The following is a 13,844-nucleotide window of genomic DNA, read 5'->3' on the forward strand; positions in this document are numbered from 1 at the left end:
CCTTTTCACCTGTGAAGTGAGGGCCTTGAACCTTCCCTGTGAGCTCCGATCATCAGAGATGGTCTTCCTTGCCCTAGCAGTTACACATTAGGCTAAGTCTGCAGCCACCTGTGAGGCAAAGCCGTGGAACAGGGTCTGCATTATATTTTATTATTATTATTGTTATTATTATTTTTTAGAGAGAGAGACAGTGAGCATAAGCTGGGGAGAGAGGCAGAGGGAAAGAGAGAATCTTAAGCAGGCTCCATGCTCAGCATGGAGCCCAACACAGGGCTCGATCACATGAGCCTGGGATTATGACCAAAGCCAAAATCCAGAGTGAGATGCTCAACAGACTGAGCCACCCAGACGCTGACTTGGGTGTAGGTATTTTCCTTTATGACGGTGAATCAGAGAACTCTGGACATTGCTAAGTGATAATCCAGCCAGCTCTGTTCCTGTAATGACTAGTGGACGTGTATGGTGATTGTGCCAAGATTCTGCCATAGGTAAGGTATCCTTTAGGCCAGGGGGTACATCAGAGGGAGAATCCATGGAATTTAACTGGCTTCCTTCAATTTTTATGCAATCATTAATCAAAAAAACATGAAGAGTGTGACAGTCTTCCCATGTTTGCTTTTAAATTGAGTTTTGCCCTCTATGCAGGTGGCATAATTTGTTCAAGGCAGCAGACTCTGCCTCTGAATATTGAGAGTTGTTTTAGATGGAATAATGAGCTGGTATTGATGTCTGTATTTACTCTCAATTTAAATATTATTTTATAATTTTTTTTGTTTTAGTGTTCATTTCTTCTTTAATGATAGTTACTCCCATTACACAGAAATTCAATATAGTGAAACTTAAAAGAAGAATCTATAGGTGTAGGTATTTATTCAATTTTTGGTACCTGTTGACTGAATTCAAGGAATTGCAGACCTTTGCTGATATTTCAATAAAAGGACTTTGTCATTTGTTCATTTGTTAATATATTCTACTGGTTGTTTCTCTCTCTGCTTTCCCTTCTTCAGTTTGCAAGGTTTTGTTCATCTCCAAAAGGGAGCAGTTTAGGCCACGTGCTTCAATACTTCCTGAGCCTTCTATTCCCTGGAACATATGGGGAAGAAAGATTGCAGAAATTGGCTGCTTTTTCAGCCCATTTTTCCCCCCTGGATAATTTAATTCAGTTCTTTGCTCTTCCTTTAAGTCATCAAACCATCAGGTCAAGCAAAGAAAAAAAGTGTACTTATGGTCATATTTGATTATTCTTAATTTATTAGAAAGTAAACATGTAAGGATAGAATATTATATTTTTCTATAGCCTTAAAGTGTGCTTTTTATTGTGTTTTTAGCTAAATTTTTATCTCTCCCTACCTGCCGCCATTATCCTTTAGAATAATATACCTTTTTATGCCTCTTCTTGTGACTCTTGATGAAATTTCATGACCCTATGATTCTCCTTTAAATTCATGTTTGGTCAATCTATTTCCTTTTTCGGAGCCACTCGTTAGTTTTTTCTACCTTGTTCTGTGCCCTGGCAGTGGGACAGCTTCAGCGGGGCTGCCTCATCCTCTGGCTCTTGGTTGGTTTGGCCAGCGGAGGTATTGGTGGGGGTTAGAGGGAGGGAAGAGGGCGGGGCCTGTGCATCCATGGCCCCTCCCCTCTCTTTGTAGCATCCAGGGCATTGGCTGCATTTCTGGACAGTCTTATGTTTTCTGTAAACTGTCCCTGGCCACACCGCTACTTTGTTTCCAAATTCCAGCAGCCCTCTTTGTCCTTTCAGGCTTATGGATATTAACAAGGACCACCAATAACCAACTGCATTGTCTCTTGAGGTTCCCTGCCTCTAGCCCACCCCATCGTAGACAGGCTCTTTGTAAAACTTTCCTCAAGTTATTACACTGGAACGTGCCATCCGTGCCTTGTTGGGGCCCTGACGGAGAGGATACTATAATAAATGCCTGTATTACTGAGAGGTAGTATGGTCTAATGGTTATCTTCCATTTGACACCAGACCGATTTGGGTTCGAATACATTCCCATCACTTGCTAACTTGGAGTGGGGATTATTTTACCACTCTGCGCCTCACTTTTTTCAAATTTAAAGTGGGGATAATATTACCTACCTCACAGAATTGCTATAAGAATATGTATGAGTATTCAGAAATGTTAAGTATCATATTAGTTTAAATACATACATACATATATATGTATAGATACAATGTTTTAGTTTCCTCTCAATTTACACTGAATAACTTCCTCACTTGGGAAGCCTGAGCAGTTACAAAGCAGTGGATTTTAGTTCCTCTACACTCTGTGCTGCTGATCTTCCAGTTTCAAGTTATGTGGACCTCCTCTTCCCTTGTGCCCCTGGAGTTTCTGCTGATCTAAATGACACTTTGTTTCCCACGGGTGGTTCTGGCTGCTCTCACCTCAAGTCTGTGGAATTTTCAGAAGACTCTCATTCAAGTGGTGAGTGCTAGACACAGGGGGTCCCTGGTGAAGTGAAAATGTGCTCAAGGGTGGGCATCTTAGCCCTGAGTGTTGGCTGCAGACTGCTCAGGTGCTATGCATCCTTGGGTAATCCAAGTGCTTAACAAGATAACTGGGTTTTGTTTCTATCTGCTTTAAACTATATCTCTAAAATGTTATGAGAACACTGGCTAAGCCTAGAGAGGTGTTGCAAGGATTAGCTAATTGATTATTTTAAATGCTTTGAAGCTGGCAGAGGGTTCAGTAGGAAGGACAAGCTAAATAATTTTTGCAGGCTCAGTGGGAGTGCAAAGTGTACTAAATGACTCTTCTAATTTGTTTTGGTCTCTAGTAGGACTTGCTTATTGTATAACATGTCTCCTTAAAATGAGTTATGTATGTTACTGCATTTAAAGCATGACCTGGGGAAATGTTTTAAGATAAAAAGGTGTTTGGAAAATACACAAAACTTTTGTCAAATGGAGTTGCAGTTACTGAAGCCACCTGAGTTTTTCTGACTCCAGAAACAAAGATATCGGGACACTGGCATATTTACGTATTTTCCCCTCTTTCGAGTATAGTAAGCATTTTCTTCACTGTACTGTGTCTAGTACACAGTACTAGTCCATTGGCATCTAGTCAATTGGTTTTTATGAGCTTGAAACCCTGAGCTATTAAAGGGTAAGCCTGTGGTACGGCTGGGGGATCCATCCCTCCAACCCTGAAGAGTGATTAACACAGAAGCATTAAAAACACAGCCCATTTTCTTTTTAAATGACTTAGAATTGGCTGAGTGTTTAATACTTTACTCCTGCTGGGACTTCTGTCCAGTATCCTCACCTCATCTTTGGAGACAGATGACTTTCCAGGGTGGCGAGCCAGGGAAACAGATCATTACATTTTTCTCTTTAACTACACACTGGATAAGCAATCCACTATTTATTGATTTAGAAAAATTCTTGTCTTGGATTTAAGATCCAGTTGAATGGGATATAGATGTCTGAGGTTCTTTTAATATCTCATTAAAAAAAAAAGATTAAACAAATTCCATGGTCTAGATGTCCCAACATCAAGCTCATATCCTGCTACTTCCAAAATATTTTAATATGGAAGAAATAGATTCACTAAAACTGGAAGGAAAAAAGAAATGGAGAAAGCATCCTGAACAAGTAACATATAAGTTGAGATGTGTGCAGGACGAGGGGTCCCTGCCTGGGTGGTTGAGGAAGGAAGAGTACATGTTGATGATGGGCAAGCACCTTGGATCTCCGTGTCAGTGTTGATTGCCACTTGCTTCTTCACTTTTTTTCCCTCTGCTTTTTCAAAGTTGCAGAGCCTCCATTCCTGGTTCCCACAATTGCCTTCTTTATTAGGTCTGCAGGGAGGCTCTTCATTTTATACACATGTAGCACAACTGTAAGTTGTACCGTGTTTTACTACAGATCCCTAAAGTTAGATGAGCCCTAAAGAAATAACTTAGTCTAGAATTTCTTGCCTTCTCTTTTGAAAGATCCCTGCAGAGAGGAACAATGTCTTTAGTTGAGTAAAGAGACTTTGGCAGGGCTGATCCTAATACATTCCTTGCAAGCTAAATTTACAAAGAAAGAGGAGGAGATCTGTCTTCTGGATACTTAAAATCTAAGATGAAAGATGAAGTATAGAGTAATGGATGGGACTGACTATTCTAGTTCTCATCTACGATGCACAGACTTTATGATGTTGTTGTTGTTGTTATTAAGAGTGAGACATGGAACAACTATCTCACCAGTTCTGTAGTGACAGACTCAGAATGCCTTGCCTCTTAGAACTTCTCTTTGCTTGCACTGACCCTCCGCTTAAGAAATCCGCTAATCCAAAGGTGCACCTACTTTTCATACCTTATCTAAGAACTCTGAGCCCAACCTGTAAGCCATAAAAAATTGAATTTCCCTAATGAGACATTATTTCAGAATTTGTGTGTTTTCTCTTGCCTCAATGATTCAGTAAAACTCAAAATAATACTAAAAAATAAAACTCAAAATAAAAGCTTGCTTATGTCCTTACAAGGGCTTTTCCACATAGACAAATTTTAAAAATGCATCCTTTGAGGGTCTGGAGGAAGGTTTTTGGCTGAGGGTGAAGACTGAAAAGTTCACTGAAGTTCATGTTCAGTTTGGATCTGCTGACCAGACAGCATGATGGGGTGCTTTTGCAGTCCCAGCTTTCCTCCATCAGGGCATCTGCTTATCCAGTTTCTCCCTGATGTCCCCAAGGGAACTTCTTCCAGGATCTCTTCATAGAGTTTTACAATTTCTGGCATAAGTATTTGTTGGGTGATCAAAGGCTTGGACGCCAAGGTTCTCTGAAGACCCTTAACATTTCTGAGGGTCATCCCCAGAGATATTCAAGAATCACCAGATTTGCAAACACCTCTGTAGTGTGTAAGTCCCCCACAGGATGTGTTTTTTTTTGTTTTGTTTTGTTTTTTGTTTTTTTTTACACTGGCTGGAGAAGTCACCAAAATAGTTTCAGGATTCCTTTCCCCACTGTTTTCATATAGAGCATATTGTGGACTCTTTCAAGTCCTAGATCCAAGTTCATTGCCAAATTTAGCATTCTGCCCTTTCCTGTATCCAAAATTCCCATGGGAATTCAAGACTTGTTCTCATAGCTCTCAAGAATCCCCAGAGAATTTCAAATTATGCTCCAAGTACTAGGTTTCTTTCATTCATCTTGCTGTATTTCCTCTGATGCTACAAGATGGCACTTTTCCCATCTGGTGGCAACTGCAGTGGCCTCCTGTGGCCGTGTTCCTTTTGCTGCTTGGCCTGAGAGTGGCTTCTATATGGCTCTTGTCCACTGAAACCACTGCTGAAGCTAGTACCTCTGTTGTTGATGCCAGCCAATACCAATTCCCAGGGTGCCAGTGCCTGGTGGTGGGGCCCTGTTATCTGTACCAGGAGGGCAGCTTCCCAGGCCACAAAGCTACGAGCACCAAGGCTGGGATGCCCTATTTCAGAGATTACAACTGTGGTTGTAATCCTTCCTCTTTAAATCATCCTTCCTCTTTAAATCAAGCTGAAGTACAAAATGATTCAAGATAGAAGAAGATTCAGAGACACTTGTAACATAAAAATGTACAAGAGATCAGGTCTTGATCTAAGGGTCATGAGTTCAAGACATTGGGCTCTGTGCTGTGTGTGAAGCCTATTAAAAAAAACCAACTAATTGTGTTCTATACTATGGTTCAGTTCGAAAGCCTGTGTGTAAAACAATTTGAAAATACCCAAAGCCACCCTCGAAATTCCCTTAAATTTCTCCTAGACTACGTATAAATGGGCGCATTTACATGCTACACTGAAGATCGATATATTATCTTCTGATTAATCAGACACAGCTGGTTTTCCCACCGACATTGAAACAAACCATTATTTCTTTGACTGCTAAAAGTAGTTGACTTGTGTTTAGAGGCCATGTTGTATCAGAAATATGGATCTTTAAATACTAAAAGCCTATGGAATCCAGTAAGATATTCATGCTCTGAGAGGTTAAAACTGAAGTGGACTAAGGGAAAATGTGGTTTTCGTTATACCCATTTTTTTTTGAAAGTTAAACTGAGGCCCAGGGAGTTCAGGTGACCTGCACATTTAGAGAGAGACGGAGCTGGCGTCTAAACTTAGGCAGCCTGGCTCTTGTGATCTTGCTCTTAATTGCTTTGCTTTATACTTTTAACCATGATTGCACAACTCAAATGATCTTTTCTCTCTCTCTTTTCACTCTGGCCAGGGTGGAATTTACCAATTTAAATGTTTTTAATGGTGTGACTCCATTGCACTTTCTTGTTGTAGCAAAAATCAAGCTATACTGCAAGGCATCATGTATACAAAGACATGATGCTCTGTGTTCTCGCCCTTAGACAGAACAAATGTTAACAGCATGTGCATTTCCCCCCAGGATTTCTTTATTTCTGCCCACCCCCCCCAACCTCCAGGATTTCTTTTATGCATGCACTCACACACATTTTTTTTAACACACACTTTACTCTAATTTCCTTTTTAACTTATCAATGTCAGAGACATCTTTCTATGACAGAATGTAGAATTCCACCTCCTTCTTTTAAAGAGCTTCTTTAGTGGGTACCTATGATTCCACTGCATGAATAATCCATCATTTATGTTTGTGTATTCCCTTACTGATGGATACTCAGGCTTAGAAAAAATTTTGCCAAGTTTTTACGATTCTAAACTCTGTGGCCAACATGCTCATTTGTTGTCTTAGTATGTTGTGGATTTACTTTTTAGCCTTAAATCTTTAATCCACATGGAATTTGTTTTGTGCAAGAGGTGAGGTGGGGATTATAGTGATTTCTTGACTTTCCTCATTCAAATGATTACCCACCTGAAGAGATTCAGTCTCCAGGCACCCAGGTAAACACGTTGCATCTGTTATAGGAATACATTAAAAACTGTAATAATGGGAATCTCTATGGTGGAAAATGATCGGCAGCATGTTGAGAAGAGGTAGCAGAAACAGCAGGCTCTTCCAGTATGGACTAGAGCAGGGAGCTCTGCTTTGGGGTTGGAATGCTGCATTTTAATTAGCAATATTACTCCCAAATGTTTAGCTGCAACAGTGGGGGGATTAGAGACCCCTGCCTGCTCATCATAATTCAGAACCTGAACATCAGAGTGTCTAATTAGATCTCTCTCTTGAAAGGTCAGCCAATGAAATTGTCATGTTGTGTCACTCAAGGTCTAGAAGTTACTCTGCTATAAGCTTGATGGATTTTTTTTTTTTAAACTTAAAAGTTGCCTGTTCACGTCTAGGGTCTCTTGGCAGTCTTTGCTGGATGGAGATTCTGGCAGGCCATCATGCAAAAGACCTAGAAAATCTTTCAGCCACTTAGAACAATTCTTATCCTTCATATTATTTTTCTTTATCACTTTGGACACTATGCTGCAGAGGACATGTGTATCATCATAAGCTCTTTGGTGTATATTCCTATTCACAAGGAAAACAATATTCCATTCAGTTTTTGTTTGGGGGCTTGGCTTCTATAATTGAAATTACTTGACGGGGCATCTGGGTGGCTTAGTCAGTTAAGCGTCTGACTTCAGTTCCGGTTATGATCTAACGGTTCCTGGGTTCGAACCCTGCTTCTGTCTCTGTGCTGACAGCTCAGAGCCTGGAGCCTGCTTCAGATTCTGTGTCTCCATCTCTCTCTGCCCTCTCCTGCTCGTGCTGTCTCAAAAATAAATAAATGTAAAAAAAATAAAATAAAAAAAAAGAAATTACTTGAAATTCTGTAATTTCAATTAATTTCCATGAGAAAAAAACTCCAAATAAGCTGTGCTCTTCTGGAAATTTTATCACCACACAGAAATTATTGGAGCTAGGTTTTCTCAGTTTTATCAGTGAAGTAAGTTAAGGAACTACCTTCATTCTTTTAAGCCACTAGGATCTTAATTAGAATTCTGTATGGGGTGACAAGTTCGGGGGGGGATGTGAATTATGGGCAATCCTTCTACACGACAGTTGCTGCTGTCTCGCTCCACTTAGCCCCTGCTAGAGGGGCTGCATGCTCTTGGATGCTCAGAGTTGCTGGGCTCTTAGCCTGAGGATCTGAGACCAGGGGGAGGGATAATCCAAAGATGAAAATTATCCTTACTACTATTTCAGTTATATTATGGGTTAAGTTAGCCTTTGTGGGGGGTATCAAGAAAATCTTATTATTACTAATGATGATATTTTCCAAAGTGTGGTTGCACCAGAATCACCTGGTATTTAATTAAAATGCTGCTTGTTGGATTCCATCCCAGAGTCAGAATCTCTGGTGGTGGAGCTCAGGGATCTATTTTTAAGCCACCTCTGTGATTCCTTTGTGCATTAAAGTTTGAGAACATTTGATTTATAGCATTACTTTTATGGGAAAAATGTACTCCTACTTCCAACCAGTTGGCTTCAAAGTGTAGCTTTGGAATGTAGCGTGTGGGTACGTTGGGGCTGGCACGTGTGTGAAGTCAGTGGTCTGCGTGACATTCACATTGTAAAAGTGTCAAAGGTGTCACTAGGGGCACCTGGGTGGCTCAGTTGGTTGGGTGTCCGACTTTGGCTCGGCTCATGACCTCATAATTCGTGAGTTCGCGCCCCGTGTCGGGCTCGCTGCTGTCAGCACAGAACCTACTTCAGATCTTCTGTCCACCCCCCACCCCATCCTTCCCTGCTCACACTCAGTCTCTCAAAAATGAATAAACATTAAAAAAAAAAAGTGTCAAGCTAGCAACTGGTGAGTAGATTATGGCTCAGAGTATTCAGCTTAATTAAGTTCTAAGGTATGGAGTGGAGACTATACAAAGACAGCATTGCTGCCAGAGTTAAAGCGCAGAACGGGGTTATTCAACTAGAAGGTGAAGGGACGAGAGTGGTTTAAACATCTGTATCCAGGCATCAGCTGGTTATTCTGCTCTTGGAGATTTGGATAAGAGGGTTCAAACCCTGGAGCCATCCCCTGGAGTGTCTAATGCCTTTCCCAAGATTCCTGAAAATCTTGGGGGTCTTGGCTCCCAGGGTTACTTCTGGGAGAATCCCCTTTTTCCATTTTGTGTCTTGGAATGGTCCTTTATCTCTGGTATGGTAGGCCCTTTCTTCTTGATCCCTGCAGCCACCAAGAGTTGTTTCATTAGTCAGAATCTTTATGGAAGATTGTGGAACCGAAGGTAGGAGTCAGCTTGCCACATCACATGTCACAGAATATAACTTACAGTCATGGGTTAAACATTCCTGTCCTTAAAGGGAATTGGCTACACCACCACAAGGGTAAGTCTTCCCGGTCTAGCCACTTCCTATTGTATCCTAGTCTCTCTCCGCCTTGCTGCTTCTCTGCCTGCTTTGTCTCAGCCATATCTCCACACTTGCTCTCAGGAACTCCAAATTCTTACTCTCTCATTCACAAGATGTTAACAGTCTAGAGCCCCCACTCCCAAATTCACAACCCAAGACAGCTTTTGCATACCTAATACCAACTGAGGTGCTTGGCTGAGCAAAAGGGCCACCCAGTCTTTTCCTTAAAAGAATTCATCCTCCTTAGAATACAATTTTGGGATTAACTAGACTTTTCCTAAAGTCTATTATATATTTCTTCCATGGAAACATTAATTCTGTCTAGGCTCTCCTGAACGCATAAAAGCTGAGAAAGAATCTTTCCTTCCTACATCATTAAAGAATCTTTTTTTGTTGGGAGATGCTCATCCAGAAAACGTTAAGCAGGATTTTTATAAGGTTTTAAAAGGCAGGTGCACATCAGTGCACTCCCGTTAGTGAGCCGCATCAGTCTTTACAACACTTTTGCTAACGTGTTTGGGAATAGACCATTTCTGTTTGTAGCCAAATAAATGAAAGCAGAATCATTTCCCACTTGCCCCCAGAAAGAGCGATACCATTGCCAGGTGAGTGGCATCTACAGGGCCACTCAGGGCATTCTGTGTCATAAATTGTATTTTGAGAATAAAGCAACAGAGTCAAATTGTTTACAGGACAGTGTGCTATCTTTCCATCTTATCTTTTGTATGTCTGAGAGCTTTCTGTTTTACTCGAAATGGAAAGTCATTTCCCAGATGAGAGATCATTTTATTTAGTGCTCTTATTTTCTTGGTAAGTATTCTGAATTTTTTCCTATTAATTTCTATTTTTATGCACAGTGATTCTCAATTGGTGAGAAAATTATGATCTCATAATCTCTTTTCCTTGTACTTGCTGAATGATTAGCCTCATTTGCTGTGTGAGTTCCACTTCACGGCTGTGAAATGATGACTCTCCCTGACTCTGGCTAAGCATGTCGGCTTGATGGCTTTGACCTTTTCCACGAAAACAAGGGAGATGAAATGCTGTGACATGTGTGTAAATTGTCACTCAAATGGGGTTATTTTGGTTAACGGCTCGAAATACATGCTTTGCTAAACTCACAGAAGGTACCAGTAGACTGTTTTGTGTTTGGGGTTTTCTAAGGCATCAGAGAGTCTTGCAGTTTTTAAGCAAGGAGAAAAAAAAAATCCTGATTAGCCGTTAAATACAAACAGTAAATTTACAACCTGAGTCACAAGCTGTGTGAATGACTGCATTACAGATTCCCACAAAAAAACCCTGTTCTTGAATCGTATAGTTAAATCTGCTTCATCTGCACTGCCGTAGATATTACTTCCCCTGCACTTAATTGGGATAACTGACAAATTCAGATTCAGAGCATTCAGTAACTCCAAGGGATATATAAATATCTCACCAAATCCATTTAAATGGTATTCTGGATTTGGTCAGGGGTCTCACTGTAGTAATTTGCAGGTGTGACTGATATTAACTTATAAATTTCCTGTGACTGGTCCTTTGTTGATTTCAGGCCTCCCCCCCTGTTTGATAATGATTGCTCAGCAAGCATATTTTACCTTCCTTCTCTGCAGGCCCTTTATTGCTTTGAGACGTCTCTCTCTCTCTCTCTCTCTCTCTCTCTTTCTGTTTGTATGAGTGTGTGCGTGCATGTTTTTAATCGTAATACATGAGACAGTATTTCCCACTGGAGCAGATTCATACGAGCTCGTGGAGCCATTTCTTACTTGGCATATTTCTCTCTTCACTTGGTTGTGCTTTTTGTGAAGGGGACCTGGGCTCTGACTGGATAAGTAATGCCAAAACAATAGGGATGGTGTAGAAATATACACATGCTCTAACAGTCTGTACAGCATTGCGCTTGGCTGATAATTCTGTGATATGATTGTTAGTAATCACCATTAAGGTGGGGTTGAAGTCTAGCGTAATAATCCTAACATGTTGCAGTAATGGAGCTGATAGATTTACATATGGGTGAAAACAAGTGGTTTTTAAAATTCGTTTTCTTTTTCATGACTGAAAGTGAGATTCTCATTCCCTGACATTAGAATATGATCTTTCTATCATTTGTTCTTTTTCTCTGTCACTAAAATAGTATTCTATATTGTACAGGGTTGAATTTCTCACTGCTTAATTTTTGACTTTTTTGAGAGACATGAAAAAATGAATTGTGCTACAAACATGTAAGATTATTTAAGACAGAACTGTCTGGCTTGTGTTATTAGTAATTATTGTCCTCAGCTAGCATCTCTCTGTTTAAATAGAAATCTTTAGGGTATTTCTTACTGCAGTTAGACTTAAGCCATTTTTTAAATTAGTTTAATTTAAGTTACATTTATTTTATAACCAACTTTATTTTTTCACCTTCATTGAGGCATTATATTGACAAAAATTATATATATTTAGGTTGTACAATGTGATTTTTTAATGGTATGCAATGTGATGATTTAATATACATATACTTCATGAAATGATTATTGCAAGCAAGCTAATTCCTATCTATCACCTCACATAGTTACTTTCTTTTTTCTTTTTTTCAATTTGAGCCATTTTGGTGGTAAAATGAATTAGCAGTAGTATGATCCTGTACATAGGGATGTGTCTTTTTTGTTAGTAATGAAGATGGAAGACGTTTCTAACATCCATTATTACTGATGAGCATTAAGATGGGCATAAAACCTATCTTAATGAGATAAGCATTAAAATAAGGATGAAACTTCTAATAATAATAATAATGGCCATTATGTAGCAAATAGTTAATACTGAGAACTTATTATGTGACAGTCAGTGATGTAACTGCTTTATGTATGTATGAACTCATTTAATCTGCCCAACAAATCTATGAGGTAGATTTTTATTATCCCAGTTTAAAAACGAGAACCCGAAGAACAGAGAGGTTAATTAACTTGTCTGAGGTCAAGGAAGCCACAGAACCAAGGATTGTAGAATTGCCAGATTCAGAGGGAAACACACACACACACACACACACACACACACACACGACACTCATGCCATACTTGCTTTCTTTTTGCAATATTGGGACATAATTACACTAAAATTATTCATTGTTTATCTGAAATTCAAATTTAAATAAATGTTCTGTGTTTTATCTGGCAAACCTAAACCTAAATTACCTAGCTTCAGAGCCCATGTTCTTAACCTTCATGCTAATTCTGCCTAAAACCCGGGCTTAACTGATGAGTGTTGACTTTGCACATCTTAGGTCAATTCTTTTTTATATCTACTCAAGCTTTTGTTGTTCAAGAATGGTCTTCTTTCTAGAAGTAGGACTTACTATCTATATTAGTGAGAATATGTAAGTTAGCAAACATATACTTTTAATTCACTCTATGTTCAGCATTGTGTCAAAGATTAATAAGGCATGGTTTTGCCCCTAAAAGAACTCACAACCCAGTAGATGAGATGGGTATGTAAAAAGCTAATCCTATTACTATATACTAGTAGCTTTGTTGGAATATGAGCTATACGATCTCGTAGGAAGTTTGGGGAAAGCATCTTAGCGTAGGGAACATTTGAATTGTTCCTTGAAGGATGAATAAGAGTTCATCAGGGAAAGAAACTAGTGGTGGGAAGGAAACAACATGAGAAAAGGCAAAGTTATGTGAAAGTTCATGGTGGAATAATTTTTTTAAGGTAAGGTCCACATGCTCTGCCTGATAGTGGGTGATCACTGTGGAGTGGGATATGGCCACAAGGACTTCAATGCTATATTCAGAAAACTTACCCTGGACAACTGGAAGCCACTGAAGATTTTAAAATGGAGAAGTGGCATGATCAGAGATGTGTTTTAAAACATAACTCTAGAAGCAGTGAGACAGACTGGAGAGGAAAGGCTATGGGTCATGCATTTGGAAAGGGGAGCTGTGGCGTGGACATGCAGGTGGGTCTTGGGAATGGCTGAAAATGCTCAGGAGAGTATGCAGACAAGGGGAGGGGGAGGTCTCAAGTCCTGGGGACATTGACATTTAGTTTGGGGGTAGGATGAGAGAAGACAGAAAAAGAGAATAAAAAGGGCAGTCACAGAGCAAGGAGAAACGAGAAATGGCAACATTATGGAAAACATGGCATGAGATAGTATGGAGGACAATGGGTTCCTCAACAGGGTCAAATAGTATGTCCAAAAGAGATGATGCCATTGGGATGGACAACTGGGCCATTTTTATTTCCTTAAAAAAAAACGTCAGCTTTCATGGGCCATTTTTGTTTTGTTTTTTGTTTTTGTTTTTTTGTTTTTTTTTAATATATGAAATTTATTGTCAAATTGGTTTCCATACAACACCCAGTGCTCATCCCAAAAGATGCCCTCTTCAATGCCCATCACCTACTCTTCACTCCCTCCCACCCCCCATCAACCCTCAGTTTGTTCTCAGTTTTTAAGAGTCTCTTATGCTTTGGCTCTCTCCCACTCTAACCTCTTTTTTTTTTTTCCTTCCCTTCCCCCATGGGTTTCTGTTAAGTTTCTCAGGATCCACATAAGAGTGAAAACATATGGTATCTGTCTTTCTCTGTATGGCTTATTTC

At 39.8% G+C, this 13,844-nt stretch overlaps 1 long non-coding RNA gene across 1 annotated transcript in view; it reads left to right on the forward strand.

Moving 5' to 3' along the window:
* Nucleotides 1-2,008: 2,008 nt before the first annotated feature.
* The window catches only part of LOC128314520 (uncharacterized), a 35,053-nt gene continuing 23,217 nt past the window's right edge, over nucleotides 2,009-13,844 (forward strand). Inside the window, exon 1 of the long non-coding RNA XR_008296261.1 lies at nucleotides 2,009-2,447. This is a non-coding gene — a long non-coding RNA (uncharacterized LOC128314520). The remainder of the gene's footprint in view (nucleotides 2,448-13,844) is intronic.

This window comes from Acinonyx jubatus, chromosome B1 (genome assembly GCF_027475565.1).
Source record: "Acinonyx jubatus isolate Ajub_Pintada_27869175 chromosome B1, VMU_Ajub_asm_v1.0, whole genome shotgun sequence".
Classification (NCBI taxonomy): Eukaryota; Metazoa; Chordata; class Mammalia; order Carnivora; family Felidae; genus Acinonyx; species Acinonyx jubatus.